At 39.7% G+C, this 19,220-nt stretch overlaps 1 long non-coding RNA gene and 1 pseudogene across 1 annotated transcript in view; both read left to right on the top strand.

The window, feature by feature from the left end:
* The first annotated feature begins 791 nt into the window (after positions 1-791).
* LOC111168749 (serine/threonine-protein kinase MARK2 pseudogene) lies at positions 792-4,867 on the top strand (annotated as a pseudogene).
* Positions 4,868-5,777: 910 nt separating this feature from the next.
* LOC149747255 (uncharacterized) overlaps positions 5,778-19,220 on the top strand; it is a 36,106-nt gene continuing 22,663 nt past the window's right edge. The window contains exon 1 of the long non-coding RNA XR_016388092.1: positions 5,778-10,406. This is a non-coding gene — a long non-coding RNA (uncharacterized LOC149747255). The remainder of the gene's footprint in view (positions 10,407-19,220) is intronic.

The following is a 19,220-nucleotide window of genomic DNA, read 5'->3' as shown; positions in this document are numbered from 1 at the left end:
TAGTTGCGGCGAGCAGGGGCTACTCTTTGTTGCAGTGCGTGGGATTCTCATTGCGGTAGCTTCTCTTGTTTGGAGCACAGGCTCTAGGCACGTGGGCTTCAGTAGCTGTGGCCTGTGGGCTCAGTAGTTGTGGCTCATGGGCTCTGGAGTGCAGGCTCAGTAGTTGTGGCGCACGGGTTTAGTTGCTCCACGGCATGTGGGATCTTCCTGGACCAGGGCTGGAACCCGGTTCCCTGGCATTGGCAGGCGGATTCTTAACCACTGCACCACCAGGGAAGCCCTAGAAATTTTATTTTAGATGTATTTAGATATAGAGTTCTAATATATATCATGCTGCTCTATGCTGTAATTCTTTGAATATACAATATCGTCTGTTTCACTGCTCAGTCATCGTGTATTATTTTTGAGGACATTTTAAAAGGCAACTAAACTCAACGCATCTAGTATTAGCAATGTAAATAATACATAGAGCCATGATACAATGGATGGCTATGGCCAAGCCTGCACATTTCAGGCAATAACACCCTACCTCCCAAGTAGCTCCTGGCCTGCTGCCTGGATGGTGCATATTGAAAGAGTCCATTGATTTGAAGGGATATCAGACTTCAGGAATTTGTACTATGTGAAAAAGAAACATGAATCTTAGAACTTTTGAAATGGCAAAGATGAAGTAAAACAACCTCTCTGCTTTTATTGTGATGAACTTAATGAATGTAAGTGTAGCTGTACTCCAGTCAAATGATGTGCAGATATGTGGGACAAGAATTAATTCTGAAGAAATTGATTCGAACATGTCGAAATTTGTCACCATGACAGGAAAATCATTATTCCAAGGGATTTGCTGTCTGTACCTGGTAACAGATAGCAAGCTTTGCATTAGAGAAAAAATTCAGAGATGCAGTGAAATCTTGAGCATCTAGAAGACATTCTGCCTTCTACAACGCGGATGGCTAACATTTGCATAGAGGGAGTGCATTGTATGTGCCAGGCTTTGTCATGCACTATTTCTGCTAAACTTCATAGCAATTTTATGAGTTAAGAATCACTGTTAGCACATTTTATTGATGAGGAACAGAGGTGCAGAAAGGCTAAATAACTCACTTCGTTAGCTAGTAAACAGAAGGTCACAATTCAAAATGCAAACCTGAAGCATTTCTCACTCTGCTATGCTGTCTCCTGGCAAGTTAACCTGGGCTAGCAGCTTTCTCTTTACCTGCCAGATGTTCATAAATTAGGCATTTGTGAGTTCGGAAAACACTCCACAACTTTGGCTTTCTATCACAAGCAATTACGATTCTCTACTGGCTTCAGTGTGAAACCAGTGAATGCAGGTGCCCTCGGCATCAGAATATTCAAGAGTGAGTGGTGCAAGGCACTTGTTTGTTTTTCTTCATATACTCTTCCTCGAAGTTTTTAGTTGATGGGATTTTAAAATTATTTTTCAACTATAAAACTAATAGAGTTAACTGTTAAAATGCTAGTCAGTTTAAAAGTATACAATGTAAAAACAAAAATGTTTCCCTCTCTTTTTGCCCACTACAAGGGTAAATCACTGTCAACACTTTGCTCTGTGTCTTATATGATGATTTTTAGATTCATATACAAATAAGGTGTAAGGCTTATAAAAATTATACCAAATTATTCATATTGTTATGAAATGTGCCTTTTTACTCACCAATATAACATCAAAACAAAAATTATTGGTTCATGAATTGCAAAGAAGGATTAAATAATTAAACTATAGTATCAGAAGGTGGAGCTGGGCCTCATTTCCTGAAATCAAAATTTTGTACACTCTTCTCTAAACTCAGATTCTTGCATATTGCCAGCTGGATTGTCTCTCTCATTGCAAAGCTAATAATTTCTACAGGAAGGGGAATGAGGTTACCAAAAAATTCCCAGGTTCCCTTTTTTATTTCCACTTCAAAAAAAATCTATGGCATGACTTTAACTGATTCAGCTTGGGTTAGGTATCCATCTCTGGCTCAATCAACTGTATGTAAAAGTCCGGGGAATTATGACTGTCACATCCTTGTTCAATTACCCAAGTCTGGAACATTGGGTAATTGTTGGCCTACAGACAGAGAAATTAAAATATGCCAATTTCCATCTTAAACCACATTGTTGGGAGCAGGAACTGGGTGTGGTTTCAATAATGGTCTCTCCACATCTCTAAACAAATATTGCAAGGATAAAAGTTATCTGGATGAGCAAAATGATAGGAATCCATTAAGCAAAGTATGAATGTACCGTGGATAATTTGTCATCTCTCTATGGATGGACATTCATCTTAGCTCATGTTCTTCATCATCATAAATATTTTTCATTATTATAAATAATGCTGCTGTGATCATCCCTGCACACATATCTCTGTGTCCATATAAGCGTTTCCATATGTGTCCATATAAGTATAATAGATTTATAAAAATGGAACTGTAAGCTAAAAGCACATGCATGTTTTAATTTCATAGATGCTGTGAAATCCCCACTGAGACATATTTACACCAGTTAACACTACCACCAATGGTGACTGTTTGTGTACCTAGCAAATGCTCTAAAAACTATTGGATACAATTAACTAGAGGGAAATTAAGCACTTTCTTATGTGGATTATAAATCTGCCACTTCAAGATAAATATTGAAATTCCTAGGCTCTATTTTTATATAACTTCAAGTTATGTATTTCTGAGAGTGAATTGACAGTGAGTATGAATCTCAGTACTAAACTTTAGAAAATTCAGGGTTTATTTTCACCGAGAGAGGAAAAGCTATTTAATCTCAAGACTGAGAAAACATTCTACCTCATCATGGAATATGCTAGTGGAAGAGATGTGTCTGATTACCTAGTAGCTCGTGGCACATGAAAGGAAAAGAGGCTTGAAGAAAATTCCACCAGAAAGTATCTGTTGTGCAGTGCTGCCAACAGAAGTGGGTTGCTTATAGAGACTGAAAGGCAGAAAACCTGCTCTCGGATGCTGACATGGACATCAAGATTGTAGACTCTGGTTTCAGCAACAAATTCACCTTTGGCAAACAGCTACGTAACTTCTGTGGCAGGAATTTTGCTGCCCCAGAACTAGTCCAGGGAAAAATTTAAGATAGACCCGTGTGGGAGGTGTGGAGGCTGAGAGTCATCCTATATGCAGGGGTCATCTGATCCCTGCCTTCTTATCTCAAGAAGCCATGGGAGAAGTTACTGAGTGAAATATACCATATTCCCTTCTACTTGTCCATGGAGTGTGAAAACCTGCTCAAGAAATTTCTCATTCTCAGTTCCACCAAGAGAAGCACTCCCAGCAAGAGAGGCACTTTTGATCAAATTATGAAAGATTCATGGATGAATTTGGGTCATAACAATGAACTAAAGCCTTATGTGGAACTGCTCTCTGACTACAAAGACCCCCCAGAGTTGATGGTGTCAATAGGTTACACACAAGAAGAGATCAAGTACTCACTGATGGGCCAGAAGTTCGAGGTGATGGCCGCCCATCAGCTCCTGGGACACAAGAGCATAGAATTGAAGGGCTGTACTATCGCCCTGAGGCCCCAGCCTTTACCTAATCTGACCAACAGCAGCAGTCCTTTCCCATCTCACAAGGTACAGAATAGTCTCTGCCAACCCCAACCAGTGGGGTGTCAGCAATAATGCTGGTCCTGCCATTTCCATCTCTAATTCTCAGAATACTCAGAGTAGCAGTGCAGAAAATCAGCAGCCTTCAGATGGCCAGGAACCAGAACAAAATGCTAGCAGCACAGTCAACTTGCCTGCCACCTCTCTGATTGTCTTGGCAAAGAAGAAAATAACTCCTGTTCCATACACAAAGAGTGGCCTCTCCACCAGCAGAAATCAAAACAGGAATTCCCCATTTTTGGAGAGGGCCAGCTTCCACCAGAAAGAAAAGAGCCTGACCAGGCTAGGTTCTGGGGCCTCCACCAGCTTCTGCTTCTGCTGCAATTGACCCAGCCTTTGCCCTGCCTGCACTAGAAACCCACGACAGCCTTGGTGCAGCCCAGCCAAGCCTCTGGGTGCTGCCTCACAGACAGCAATGGCGAGGTGCCTCGGCACTGCCCCGTCAGCATGTCCCTGTGGCTTCCCACAATGGTGGAGCCCCAGACAGGAAATTCCTTCCAAGCTGAACAGCTCTGACATATACACAACCAGCAGAATTTGCCCTGTGGGAAGACCCGAGCCTCTCCCTCTGGCAACAGTCAGGGCCAGAAGAACTAGTGGAGACTCTCAAACTTCACCTGGTGGGCAGCAGAAGCAATGATAAAAGAATTTCAAGAGGCTAAGTGGTGCCCACTCTACTTTACATGGAGTATGAAGTATCACAAGCACATGGAGTCTGCTGGGAGATGTGCAAGGTCCTGTATGCAAACAGCTGCCAGTGTGAGCTAAACAAAAAAAAAAATATTGGGCTGGCCAAAAAGTTCGTTCGCGTGTTCGTTACATCTTATGGACAAACCCGAACGAACTTTTTGGCCAGCCCAATACTTGCTGCTGTACATGCATAGTTTCCAGGGCCAAAAGGACTACATGCAGTGGAAGATGGTGGTGTGCAAAGTGCCACTGAGGTCTCTCAATATGTTTGACTTAAGTGGATATCAAGCATTTCCATGGCCTTTAGAAACGTTGCCTCTAACATCACCGTGGAGTTTAAGCTTGAAAAGGCTGCCACGACCCACCAGAGAGATAAGAGGAGAAGTAGGCTGGCTATAGCTGCTCTGCCCCCCGTGTGGACTAGTGTATTTCCCCCTCTGGCACTTCTCCTCTTCCTGTGACTTTCTCTGTCTTTTCTTCTATTTTTGCAGGGGAGAGGAGATTGGTCTACTGAAATAAAGACAAACCATCCAAATGGAAACACAACACACATCTCTCTCTCTCTCTCTCTCTCTCTCTCTCTCTCTCTCTCTCTCTCTCTCTCTCTCCCCCCCCTCCCCCCTGCTATTAACTCATAATGTCTATTAGCATTTCTTTGAGCTGACTAAAGTAAACCGTTCTTTATAATAATAGACTACATGTTACATAGTAAATGCATTCACATCATGCCCTCTAGAGCAAAAGGGAAGCGTAAGATATAAAATCTCTGGATCAGATGGTTAAAACTGTAATCATTTAAAATCAAGGATGGCATGAGAAAACAGGAAAGTACTGAGCTACTTCTGCAAAGAAAAATAAATTTCTTTTCTCTGGGATAAATATAAGCCAAGAAAGCTTAGCCAAATGACCTCATGAGTATAAATGTTTTCCAGGCAAAGTTATAAAGTGCTAAGATGAACACATCTAACCTGTTGCAATAAAGCTGTTCAGTAATAAGAGCCCCTGGATTCCATGGCTCTAGGATGGATTAAATATTTTATCTTCTAAAGAACAGTAATCAGCTGGGGAGAGTGAAGGAATTGGCTTTATTTGATATTTGATTTACTTTCCCTGCCATTTCCATGGGTCACCTTTTGGTGCTGACTTTCAATTCAGCGGCTGTTGTAGCACCAGAGTCCTGGATTATGAAAAGAGTGGTTTCATTTAGGAGAAGTAAATATTCTAGCAGCTGTGAATTCAGGATTTAAAAATCATTCTAACTTGCTGAAAACGAACAGTCCCAGCATAGAGTCAAGCGAGAAGCAAATGGCAGAAATACCTGTATGAGTCCATTCACTGGGTGTGTAGTGTGTTTCTTGTCTATGGCTTACCTTGTTATTTGCTTGTTTTTTTCCCCATTTTCACCTCCCCAGATGCCCCTAACCACTGCATCTCCAACTCTCCTTCTGAAGACCAGCTGATTCCTTCATTCTCTTCATTCATTCAATAAAATATTGCTCATCTATGAAGATACAATATTTAAAACAATTTTCATAGTAGGCATGCATAAACAAATATACTGTACTAAGTGCTATTTTAGGGTACCTACTGATGGCTGTTGGAACAAAGAAAATAATAATAAACTAACTGTGAGTGGAATGATTAGAAGATGAGCAGAGATATTAATTGCAAATATACAAGGAATCACATTTTAGGTAAAAATAGCTGTAGTAAAATCACAGAGTCTCAGATGTTCTCTGAAGTAGGTAATAATTGGTTATGACATAGGGATGACACAGGGTATGACATGTGGCAAAGTGGTAGGAGATGACACAGAAAGGTAAGTTGAGATCAGATTCTGAAGAACCCTGAAGAGCAGAAGACCTTGGTCTTTATTCTGGAGGTGAATCATCAATGACAGTGATTAGATGAAGGGTGTATTCTAGGATGATAACTCCATTTTCAGGATAGAGAATTTGCATTAAAAATCCCAGTTTCTAGATTTTCCCACAACATGCAGAAAAAAATATATGAGACCACAGATTTTGATAATACATGCCAGTTACCAAGGTTGTTGCTTTTAAGAGAGATACGTTTTTAGCGAAATTCCTAGTGAGTACAATTCTCCCCACTGTAAGTAGGCTATAGGAGAATGAGGTCACTTCTTCATATCTTAAAGTTAAAGCAAGAGGTAATGTGAGTAGGGAGGCTCTGAGTGTCTGACTCTCTTTTGATCTTCTATGATGATACTCACCAGTAGATGAAGTTCCTGAACTAAAATCAATACTCAGTGGAAAGTAACTGCTTACAGGAGGCATAATTTAGAGTGTCAGCCTAATCCCAGTCCCTTCCTTGGTGAACTTCCCCTCTCACAGTCTCTGTATATTTGATACAATGAGAAAATTATCCCCAAACCCTGGTCCCAAGTGATTGGACAGATCATAGGCACATGACCTAAGGGCAGTCAAGCCCTTAAACTGGCCTAGTACACTTATTGCCTGACTTGGTAAGATTCTCTACCTTGCACCCAAACCATGATCTGTGAACAAGCATCTTTGGCATCACCAGGTAATTAATTAGAAATGCAAAATCTCAGGCTCTATCCAATACCTCCTGAATCAATCTGCATTTTACCAAGATTCCCAGATGATCCATATTCATATTAAATTTTAAGTAGCACAGCTCTAGACCAGCAGGTCTAGAGAATTTAATTTAAGAAATATTAAAAACATGTGAGCGATTAGCAGACTGGAAAGAAACAGACATGCAAGTATAACTGTGTTCTTGTTCATGGCCAGTTACTTCAACAGAAACCCTGTGACTCCTTTTGCTACTGAGGTGCCTGTAGAGCTACCCCATGTCTAGACGCTCCTACCAGTTACAGGTGTTCAAGTTCCTCCTGCAGTGTTTCTGTTCTTAAATGTCCAAGAGAGTCACATCTTTCATGTGGGTATTTGTAATTAAATTCCTTCTCTTGGAACCAGTTTGAGATTTTGTTTCCTACAGCAAAAGTTGCCAAAAATCAAACACTTCTTATAGTAGCAATCACTGAGGAGTTAATGAGAGCAAATCTCTGATTCAATTGAGTAGTTCTAGTAAGAGCAACAATTTCTCTTGTGCAAAAAATTGGCAGCAATTCATTTCCCCAGCCAGACCTGGTCAATGAGGAAGAAGCATATCACTCTCATTTAAGACTTGCATTAATCTCCTTAGTCTAGCATGATGACATTCCTTGTACAGAAAAGGATCATTTACTCAACCTGAAAGAAGGAAAGAAGCCATGTCAAGAGAAAATTGTCCTCCCTTTTCACAGGCAGGATTGGCAATTTTTTCTGATGCTTCTCTAGGGTGAAGAGGGGGTTCGATGTAGACATTCCAATTTTAAATTCAGGAGGTTTGGCTTTTTCCCAAGACCTTTGCCGGGAGAGACTGTCTCTCTCTCTTTTTTTTTTTTTTTTCTTGTGTAAATTTTTTTTTAAGTATAGTTGATTTACAGCATTATATTAGCTTTGGGTGTTCAACATAGTAACTCAGTATTTTTATAGATTATACTCCATTTAACGTTATTACAAAATAATGATTACATAAATCAGACAGAGAGAGACAAATACAGTTATGTTATCACTTATATGTGGAATCTAAAAAATAAAACAATCGAATGTATATAGCAAAACAGAAACAAACTCACAGATATAGAAAACAAACTGATCTCAGAGAGGCAGCTGTGAGTGGTGGCGTGAAGCAAGATCTTAATTCCCTGTGCAGGAATTGAACCTTGGTAGCCTGGATGAAAACTAGGATTCCTAGCCACCACACCCCCTGGCTCTCGTCCCCAGTGAAAAATGCATTTCTCACGGAGGCAAAACTGTAAAAACTGGTACAAAGTTTATTATCAGAGACATAGCACAACAACAAGTAGGAGAGCACACAGAGAAACAGTTTGTTTAGTTAAGATAGAGGCAAGGCAGAGATGCACACCTGGAGAGAAAGGGTGTGGGTGTCCTCCCTAATGAGGAGGAATGCAGTAAAGAGGCCGTTAAGTCACTTATATAGGGCAGTTCTTCCGGGTCTTTGTTTACCTTTGGCCAATTATCTGGTTTCTTTTTCCGCACCTGCCCTGCCCTAGGACCCTCCCCAACATGCGTGGGCAACTTTTTTCCAAGATGGATTACAGCCCAGAGGCCTATGGGACGGCCTTAGCATCACATATTATAGGGTGGTGCCCCCTCCTTTTGACCGCCAAGGAGCCTTTCTGCGCATGTGCAATGTTTCCCTTGCCCCAAGGATGGGAAATGTATGACCTCTTGATCTTTTAACAGGGTTTAGTCCCACTCTGTCCCTGCCATAAGAATGTCCAATGTCTGGTTATTTACCCTATTTCTGTTGCTGGTTTTTATATCAAGGTGCAGATCTCGAAATATAGACAAGTGTCCAGTCATAAACATGTAATCCTGGAGCCCGCTTGTCTCTTGCTTCAGGAAATATAAATAGGGGACTGGTAATGAATGTCTGGCCTGGAGCCCATCTTCTCACCCCAGGAAGTGTGAACAGGAGGCCAGTTGTGAATGCCTAGCTTGGAGCCCATCTATCTCTTGCCTCAGAATGAGTGGATATCAGTTGGGAGAAGGATGGGGGGTGGGGGGCAAGATAAGGGTACAGAATTAAGAGATATAAACTACTATGTATAGAACAGAAAGAGTATATTGTACAGCACAGGGAATTATAGCCATTATTAGGAGAACCTGTCTCTGGCATTTCCTCCTTTGTTTTCATAAACTCCTTTAAAGAAAATCCTATCCATCAGGAACATTCTGTCCTGCCTCATTGCAAGATATATGACCTTGAGCAAGTTGTTTAATTTTTTGCTTCTTCATTTCTTTATTTACAAAAGGGGGACATAAAAACCCAGTCATTTTATGTATATTATTCATTATATAGAAAATAATATAAATATATATATATATGTGTGTGTGTGTGTGTGTATATATATATATATATATATATAAAATCATACTTGGGTATCCACCCTCCATATCCGCAGATTCAACCAACTGTGGATACAACGGCCAAATGTATATGTAATTTTCAATGTCAGTTATATAAATGCAAGATATTCTTAAAATGTTCTGTGAAGTCTTAGTACTTTTTCAATATGCTTTAGCAGTGGAATTTTTTGTTCAAAAAATATTACAAAAAAAAAAACAAAAAAAAATACACAAAAAAAAAATACAAAAAAAAAAATATTACATATTAAATAAACATAAGATCTGGTAGTTTGGTTGAATTAGCTTTGTGTTGATGAAGGTAGTGATCTGAGGAATTGACTCTTCAAACATTGTAACTGAATGTAGGGTTTCACAAAGCATAGTGTGAAAATCAGATTTCTATATAATTTGAGTCATCATATATTCATCTCAACAATTATTTATAGAGTGCCTGAATTCTATATCAGGAACATGGCCAAAATACAAAGATCTCAGTTCACCTGGGAAAGAGATAAAAAAAATATATTACATGGTATGTGTTGACAGTTGATTCTGGAGTATTATTGAAGCACAAATCTCTCATCAGTTACCTCTGCCTAATAAAAGTGGAGTAAAACTTCACTTGCCTAATGGTGGTTGGGAAGAAGAGAAATGAGGTTATATTTGACCCAGACCTTTCAGAATTTGTAGAAAATTTTGTGTTAAATAAGTGTGAAAAGAGTGCTCCAAGCAAGGGAAAACAAAGGTAGGTAAAGCCACAGTGTTATGAGTGAGTGGCTTCAAAAACATCACATAGTCTGATAAGATTGGAGTTTGGTTTATCAGATAGAGCAAGACAGTGGTGGAGAAAAGCTAAAAAGGGTTGGGACCAAGTTGTGAAGAGTTTTGACTTTCATGAAGTTCTGTCTTTTTGGCAATAATTGTTTAATAAAAGAAAACAAAAATGACTAAATGTCTATTTTGGAAAAACCTCTGTGGCAACCATGTCAAAAAGAGTTTTCTGGATCATTTTTTTTTTGTTCCTGCAGGTCCACAAGCCATCCTGTCATCCTGTTTTCTATTTTCTAGGAATCTGACCTGCATAGATTGCATCAATGTGCTGCCATGACCTCTAGCTTCTGGTAAGGATCCATCAATGGGAGACACCCGCAGGAGACTAGAGAGGGGTGGAAGAGAGGGCTGATAGGCAATTCTTTGCCTTCCAGCGTTCTCCCTTCCGGGTAACCACTGGTGAACCGCATCTCTGTGCCAAAGGCCACAGTTCCTGCTGTGTGGCTTTCTTCAGTTTATGGTAGTCATTTCTTCCTTTTCCTTCTTTCCTATTTATTTATCAGGATGGACTCAAACATTTTATTTTTTCCAGTGGGGTTATAATCTGCTACTATCATATTCATTTTCAAGTCAGATTGTCAGAATCTTGGCTGTTGAGGGCCCTCCAAGCCCTCGAGCCTTCATGTCCTCTTGACATGTCCCACCATTCTTTGAGTATTTTCTTACTTTGAGGCTCAACACAACATTCAAAACTCTTCTTGTACTTTTAGTGCCTCAGCCCTGGAATCAGCCATTTCTCCATGGAGGTCTAGTTCCTCCTAGTGGTTCAAGGTATGCTCATTGCTGTTTTGGTGCTTCTAGGTCTCTCAGCAGGCAGACTTATGGAAGGTCTATCAATTTATATTGATAACTCCAAATTTAATCCAATAGCATAGAATTCTGGTCTTCTCATTTCCATGTAATTCCCTTCTCCAACCCTCAGAAATCTGGTTGCCGCTATCCTTAGTATATATTTATGTATTTGTCCAATTCTAGAATACATAGAAATTAGTTTCAGAATTATTAATTCATATTACTGAGAAAAGGAAACCTCCTCAGGTTTAGGAAATGTTGTCAGTAGGTCTCTGCTGTCATGAGCCCTGGGATATTGCACCATTTCTTCTTAGTTTCCCTTAAACTCCATTACACCTCTGCTAACAGGCTTTTTATTAGACACTCTTTAAGTATCTAATTTGACTCTGTCATCTGCTCTCTACTGGGACAATAACTGATAAAATGTGCTAGAGAATGACTACTTATAAGGGGTTTAGAATATGTAGAAAGAGACAATCTGCCCTAGCTTTTATCAATATTCAGGCACTGAGCACTTTGTGTCAGCACCAGTGGATTTTATCCAGTGCCTGGCATTATCATGAATAAAACTGTAGTGAGCCATGCAAGAACTTTATATTACGAGATGTATGCAGACAGAAATTTAGGGAAAAACATATACCCTTTATACACTTTAGAAAATTAAACACCTAATGTTTTAGTTATTTCCACTCTGATTAATAACATTCTATTATTTTTGCATCTCCACTTGTATCTGATCTGGGCGTGGTTCCTCCATAGCTACCTTTCTATTGGCAAAACTCATGAAGAAGCACAGGACATTACTGAAAAAAGCCATGTAGCAGTGTGTCACAAAGACATTCTTGGCTAATGTAGTGTTGCGATTTATAATAGGATATGTATATTTGTTCTTCATCCTTATTTCAGGCACAAAGCACAAAGCCCTTAGATGTCCTGTGAAAAGAGCAATAATCTTTTGTTAATTTAATGAGGTGATTTTGCAAAGCATCTAAGGATGGAGGCAGGTTGCCAGTGGAGTGTTGGAACAGTTGCTTAGAGTGTTGGAACTTTAAGTTCCACCCTACTCCCACCCCCACCTTTTGAGAGGGGAGAGGGGCTGGAGTTGAGTTCAGTCACCAATGGCCCATGATTTAATCAATCGTTGCTATGTAATAAAACCCAAATGGCAGGCTTCTGAGAACTTCAGTGTTGGTGGACACATGGTGGTACAGGGAGAGAGGCCCTCGGAGAAGTTCTGCACCCTTTCCTTATACCTTGATGTATAAGTATCTTCATCTGGCTGTTGAGTCATTATTCTTTAACACCCTTTGTAATAAACTAGTAATCTAGTGAGTAAACTGGTTTTCTGAGTTCTGTGAGCTGCTCTAGCAAATTAATGAAACCCAAGAAGGGGGCTGTAGGAAATTCTGGTTTATAGCCAGTTGGTCAGAAGTGCAGGTAGGGCAACCTAGACTTACGATTAGTGTCTGAAGTGGAGGGCAGCCTTGTGGAACTGAGTCCTTAGACTGTGGAATCTGTTGCTATCTCTCTGTACATAGTATGAGAATTGAGTTGAGTTGCAGGATGTAGTGCTGGTGTCAGAGACTTGCTTGGAGATGTGGGAAAGAAGAATCCCACACGTTGGTATTCGATACAGAATTGTAACTTTAAAATTTAAACTTTCTCTAGTAATAACTGGAATATGTACATTATTCGTCTTGAGTGTTCATACATCTCAGAGAAGAAGAGAAATAAAAGTTGACATCCTAAGGCTGAAAAAAAGTTAGCTAGTTGGGTAATGAAAGTTTGTATTAACTCTGTGACATGATTTTTCATACATGTCACTTTACAATAATTAGCAATAATATATTGATCATGGTACTGGGAAACATGGAATTCCTGAGCCCTGTGGCTAAGAATTTAAAGTGGTAAATGCTTTCTTAAGGGAAATGTGTTTTTTTTAATATACTGGATTTGTCATAGATTGCTTATACTATTTGATTCAGAAACAAAGTCTTCTCTAATTTATTCTTTAAAATATCATGAAAGAGCTTCCCTGGTGGTGCAGTGGTTGAGAGCCCGCCTGCTGATGCAGGGGACACGGGTTCATGCCCCGGTCCGGGAAGATCCCACATGCCGCGGAGTGGCTGGGCCCATGAGCTATGGCTGCTGAGCCTGCGAGTCCAGAGCCTGTGCTTCGCAATGAGAGAGGCCACAACAGTGAGAGGCCCGCGTACCGCAAAAAAAAAAAAAAAAAAAAAAAAAAAATCATGAAAAATGACCAAAGAGAGTCGTGATACATCATTTTCATCTGAACATTATTTTTAGTAATTAAATCTTGAAAACTTTTGAAAATATTCAACATTGATATATTTCCTAAATCTATTTTGATGAAGCTTTTATAAAATTATATTTTGGTTCAATAAATAATGGTGGACAATTAAATGCAACACATTAAAATTAAAAAAAAAAACAGGACATGAAATCAAAATTTAACTATTAACTCATATTAAGAATTATGGGGGGAACCTTCAAGATGGTGGAGGAGTAAGACGTGGAGATCACCTCCCTCCCCACAAATACATCAAAAATACATCCACATGTGGAACAACTCCTACAGAACACCTACTGAATGCTGGCAGAAGACCTCAGACTTCCCAAAAGGCAAGAAACACCCCACATACCTGGGTAGGGCAAAAGAAAATAGAAAAAACAGAGACAAAAGAATAGGGATGGGACCTGCCCCTCTGGGAGGGAGCTGTGAAGGAGGAAAGGCTTCCAAGCACTGGGAAGCCCCTTCACTGGTGGAGATGGGGAATGGGTTGGGGGAAGCTTCAGAGCCACCGAGGAGAGTGCAGCAACAGGGTGCAGAGGGCAAAGTGGAGAGATTTCCACACAGAGGATCAGTGCCGACCAGCACTGACCAGCCTGATAGGCTTCTCTGCTCACCCGCCGGAGCGGGTAGGGGCTGGGAGCTGAGGCTCAGGCTTCAGAGGTCAGATCCCAGGGAGAGGAAGGGGGTTGGCTGCGTGAACACAGCCTGAAGGGGGCTAGTGTGCCACAGCTAGCTGGGAGGGAGTCTGGGGAAAAGTCTGGACCTGCATAAGAGGCAAGAGATCATTGTTTCAGGGTGCTGAAGGAGAGGGAATTCAGAGCACCACCTAAACGAGCTCCAGAGATGGGCAAGAGCTGCACCTGTCAGCGCGGACACTAGAGACAGGCATGAGACACTAAGGCTGCTGCTATAGCCAACAAGAAGCCTGTGTGCAAGTACAGGTCACTATCCACACCTCCCCTCCCGGGAGCCTGTGCAGCCTGCCACTGCCAAGGTCCCGTGATCCAGGGACAACTTCCCCTTGAGAACACATACCATGCCTCAGGCTGTTGCAGAGACACTGGTCTCTGCCACCTCAGGCTTGCCCTGCATTCCATACCCATCCCTCCCCCGTTCCTGAGTGAGCCAGAGCCCCCTAATCAGCTGGTACTTTAACCCTGTCCTGTCTCGGTGGGAAAAAGATGCCCTCAGGTGACCTACAATCAGAGGCAGGGCCAAATCCAAAGGTGAACAGCAGAAGCTGTGCAAACAAAGAAGAGAAAGGGAAATTTCTCCGTGCAGCCTGAGGAGCCACAGATTAAATCTCCACAATCAACTTGATGTACCCTGCATTAGTGGAATACCTGAACAGACAACGAATCTTCCCCAAATTGAGGAGGTGGACTTTGGGAGCAACTGTAGACTTGGGGTTTGTTTTCTGCATCTAATTTGTTTCCGGTTTTATGTTTATCTTAGTTGAGCATTTAGAGGTTATTATCATTGGTATATTTGTTTATTGATTTGGTTGCTCTCTTCCTTTTTTATATATATATTTTTTCCTTTTTCTCTTTTTGTGAGTGTGTATGTGTATGCTTCTTCGTGTAATTTTCTTTGTATAGCTTTGCTTTTACAATTTGTCCTAGGGTTCCCTCTGCCTGTTTTTGTTTGTTTGCTTTAGAATAGATTTTAGCACCTTATCATTGGTGGATTATTATTATTACTTTTTGCTTTGGTTGCTCTCTTCTTTTTTTTATTACTTTTTAATTTTTAATAATATATTTTCATTTTAAGAACTTTTCTTTCCTTCCTTTCTATCTATCTTTCTTTCCTTCCTTTTTCTTTCTTTCTTTTTGATTCTCCCTCTTCTTCTGAATCATGTGGCTGAGAGGGTCTTGGTGCTCCGGCCAACTGTCAGGCCTGAGCCTCTGAGGTGGGAGAGCCGAGTTCAGGACATTGGTCCACCAGAGAACTCCCAGCCCCACATAATATCAAATGGTGAAAGATTTCCCACAGATCTCCATCTCAATGCTAAGACCCAACTCCACTCAACAACCAGCAAGCTGCAGTGCTGGCCACCCTATGCCAAACAGATACCAAGACAGGAACACAACCCCACCCATTAGCAGAGAGTCTGACTAAAATCATAATAAGGTCACAGAAGTCCCCAAACACAGCACTGGACACGGTCCTGCCCACCAGAAAGACAAGATCCAGCCTCATCCACCAGAAAACAGGCACCAGTCCCCTCCACCAGGAAGCCTACACAACCCACTGAACCAACTTTACTGACTTGGGGCAGACACCAAAAACAACAGGAACTACGAACCTGCAGCCTGCAAAAAGGAGACCCCAAACACAGTAAGTTAAGCAAAATGAGAAGAAAGAGAAATACACAGCAGATGAAGGAACAACACAAAAACCCACCAGACCAAACAAATGAAGAGGAAATAGGTAGTCTACCTGAAAAAGAATTAAGACTAATGATAGTAAAGATGATCCGAAATCTTGGAAACAGAATGGAGAAAATACAAGAAATGTTTGACAAAGACCTAGAAGAACTAAAGAGCAAACAAACAATGATGAACAACACAATAAATAAAATTAAAAATACTCTAGATCAAATCAATAGCAAAATAACTGAGGCAGAAGAACGGATAAGTGACCTGGAAGATAAAATAGTGGAAATTACTACTGCAGAGCAGAATAAAGAAAAAAGAATGAAAAGAATTGAGGACAGTCTCACAGAACTCTGGGATATTAAATGCACCAACATTCAAATTATAAGGGTCCTAGAAGAAGAAGAGAAAAAAAAGGGACTGAGAAAATATTTGAAGAGATTATAGTTGAAAACTTCCCTAATATGGGAAAGGAAATAATCAATGAAGTCCAGGAAGTGCAGAGAGTCCCATAAAGGATAAATCCATGGAGAAACACTCCCAAGACACATATTAATCAAACTATCAAAAGTTCAATACAAAGAACAAATATTAAAAGCAGCAAGGGAAAAGCAACAAATAACATACAAGGGAATCCCCATAAGGTTAACAGCTGATCTTTCAGCAGAACTTCTGCAAGCCAGAAGTAAGTGGCAGGATGTACTCAAAGTGATGAAAGGGAAAAACCTACAACCAAGATTACTCTACCCAGCAAGGATCTCATTCAGATTTGATGGAGAAATTAAAACCTTTACCAACAAGCAAAAGCTGAGAGAGTTCAGCACCACCAAACCAGCTTTACAACAAATGCTAAATGAACTTCTCTAGGGAGGAAACATAAGAGAAGGAAAAGACCTACAATAACAAACCCAAAACAATTAAGAAAATCGTAATAGGAACATACATATCTATAACGACCTTAAATGTAAATGGATTAAATGCTCCAACCAAAAGACATAGACTGGCTGAATGGATACAAAAACAAGACCCATATATGCTTCCTAAAAGAGACCCACTTCAGACCTATGGACACATACAGCCTGAACGTGAGGGAATGGAAAAATATATTCCATGCAAATGGAAAGCAAAAGAAAGCTGGAGTAGCAATTCTCATATCAGACAAAATAGACTTTAAAGTAAACACTATTAGAAGACAAAAAGAAGGATACTACATAATGATCAAGGGATCAATCCAAGAAGAAGATAGAAAATTGTAAATATTTATGCACCTAACATAGGAGCACTTCAATACATAAGGCAAATGCTAACAGCCAAAAAAAAAGGGAAATCAACAGTAACTCATTCATAGTAGGGGACTTTAACACCCCACTTTCACCAATGGACAGATCATCCAAAATGAGAGTAAATAAGGAAACACAAGCCTTAAATGACATATTAAACAAGATGGACTTAATTGATATTTATAGGACATTCCATCTAAAAACAACAGAATACACATTTTTCTCAAGTGCTCATGGAACTTTCTCCAGGATAGATCATATCTTGGGTCACAAATCAAGCCTTGGTAAATTTAAGAAAATTGAAACTGTATCAAGTATCTTTTCCAACCACAACACTATGAGACTAGATATCAGTAACCAGAAGAAAATCTGTAAAAAATACAAACACATAGGGGTTAAACATTATGCTATGAAGTATAACCAAGAGATCACTGAAGAAATCAAAAAATGCCTAGAAACAAATTACAATGAAAACATGATGAACCAAAACCCATGGGATGCAGAAAAGCAGTTCTAAGAGGGAAGTTTATAGCAATAGAATCCTACCTCAATAAACAAGAAATATCTCAAATAAACAACCTAGCCTTACACCTAAAGCAATTAGAGAAAGAAGAACAAAAAAACCAAAGTTAGCAGAAGGAAAGAAATCATAAAGATCAAATAAGAAATAAATGAAAAAGAAATGAAGGAAACGACATCAAAGATCAATAAAATTAAAGCTGGTTCTTTGAGAAGATAAATAAAATTGATACACCATTAGCCAGACTCATCAAGAAAACAAGGGAGAAGACTCAAATCAACAGAATTAGAAATGAAAAAGGAGAAATAACAGCTGACACAGCAGGAATACAAAGGATCATGAGAGATTACTACAAGCAACTCTATGCCAATAAAATGGACAACCTGGAAGAAATGGTCAAATTCTTAGAAAAGCACAACCTTCCAAGACTAAACCAGGAAGAAATAGAAAATATGAAAGACCAATCACAAGCACTGAAATTGAAACTGTGATTAAAAATCTTCCAACAAACAAAAACACAGAACTGGATGGCATCACAGGGGAATTCTATCAAACATTTAGAGTAGAGCTAACACCTATTTTTCTCAAACTCTTCCAAAATAAAGCAGAGGGAGGAACACTCCCAAACTCATTCTATGAGGCCAACATCACCCTGATACCAAAACCAGGCAAAGATGTCACACAAAAAAGAAAATTACAGGCAGATATCACTGATGAACATAGATGCAAAAATTCTCAACAAAATACTAGCAAACAGAATCCAACAGCACATTAAAAGGATCATACCCTATGATCAAATTGGGTTTATCACAGGATGTAAGGATTCTTCAATATACACAAGTCAATCAATGTGATACACCATATGAACAAATTGAAGGATAAAAACCATATGAACATCTCAATAGGTGCAGAAAATGCTTTTGACAAAATTCAACACGGATTTATGATAAAAACCCTCCAAAAAGTGAGCATAGAGGGAACTTAACATAATAAAGGCCATATATGACAAACCCACAGCCAACATTGTTCTCAATGGTGAAAAACTGAAACCATTTCCACTAAAATCAGGGAAAAGACAAGGTTGCCCACTCTTACCACTATTATTCAACATAGTTTTGGAAGTTTTAGCCACAGCACTCAGAGAAGAAAAAGAAATAAAAGGATTCCAAATCGGAAAAGAAGAAGTAAAACTGTCACTGTTTGTAGATGACATGATACTACACGTAGAGAATCCTAAAGGTGCTACCCGAAAACTACTAGAGCTAATCAATGAATTTGGTAAAGTAGCAGGATACAAAATTAATGCACAGAAATCTCTTGCATTCCTATACACTAGTGATGAAAAATCTGAAAGAAGAATTAAGGAAAAACTCCCATTTACCATTGCAACAAAAAGAATAAAATATCTAGGAATAAACCTACCTAGAGAGACAAAAGACCTGTATGCAGAAAACTATGACACTGATGAAAGAAATTAAAGATGGTACAAACAAATGGAGAGACATACCATGTTCTTGGATTGGAAGTATCAACATTATGAAAATTACTCTACTACCCAAAGCAATCTACAGATTCAATGCAATCCCTATCACACTTCCAATGGAATTTTTCACAGAACTAGAACAAAAAATTCACAATTTTTATGGAAACACAAAAGACCCCAAATAGCCAAAGCAATCTTGTGAGTGAAAAATGGAGCGGTAGGAATGAGCCTCCCAGTCTTCAGACTATACTACAAAGCTACAGTAATCAAGACAGTATGGTACTGGCACAAAAACAGAAATATAGATTAATGGAACAGGATAGAAAGCCCAGAGATATAC

The sequence above is a fragment of the Delphinapterus leucas genome, chromosome 16 (assembly GCF_059928025.1).
Source record: "Delphinapterus leucas isolate spDelLeu-1000000601 "Yukka" chromosome 16, BTC_Dleu_Yukka2, whole genome shotgun sequence".
Classification (NCBI taxonomy): Eukaryota; Metazoa; Chordata; class Mammalia; order Artiodactyla; family Monodontidae; genus Delphinapterus; species Delphinapterus leucas.
This window is presented reverse-complemented; position numbering and strand designations above follow the sequence as displayed.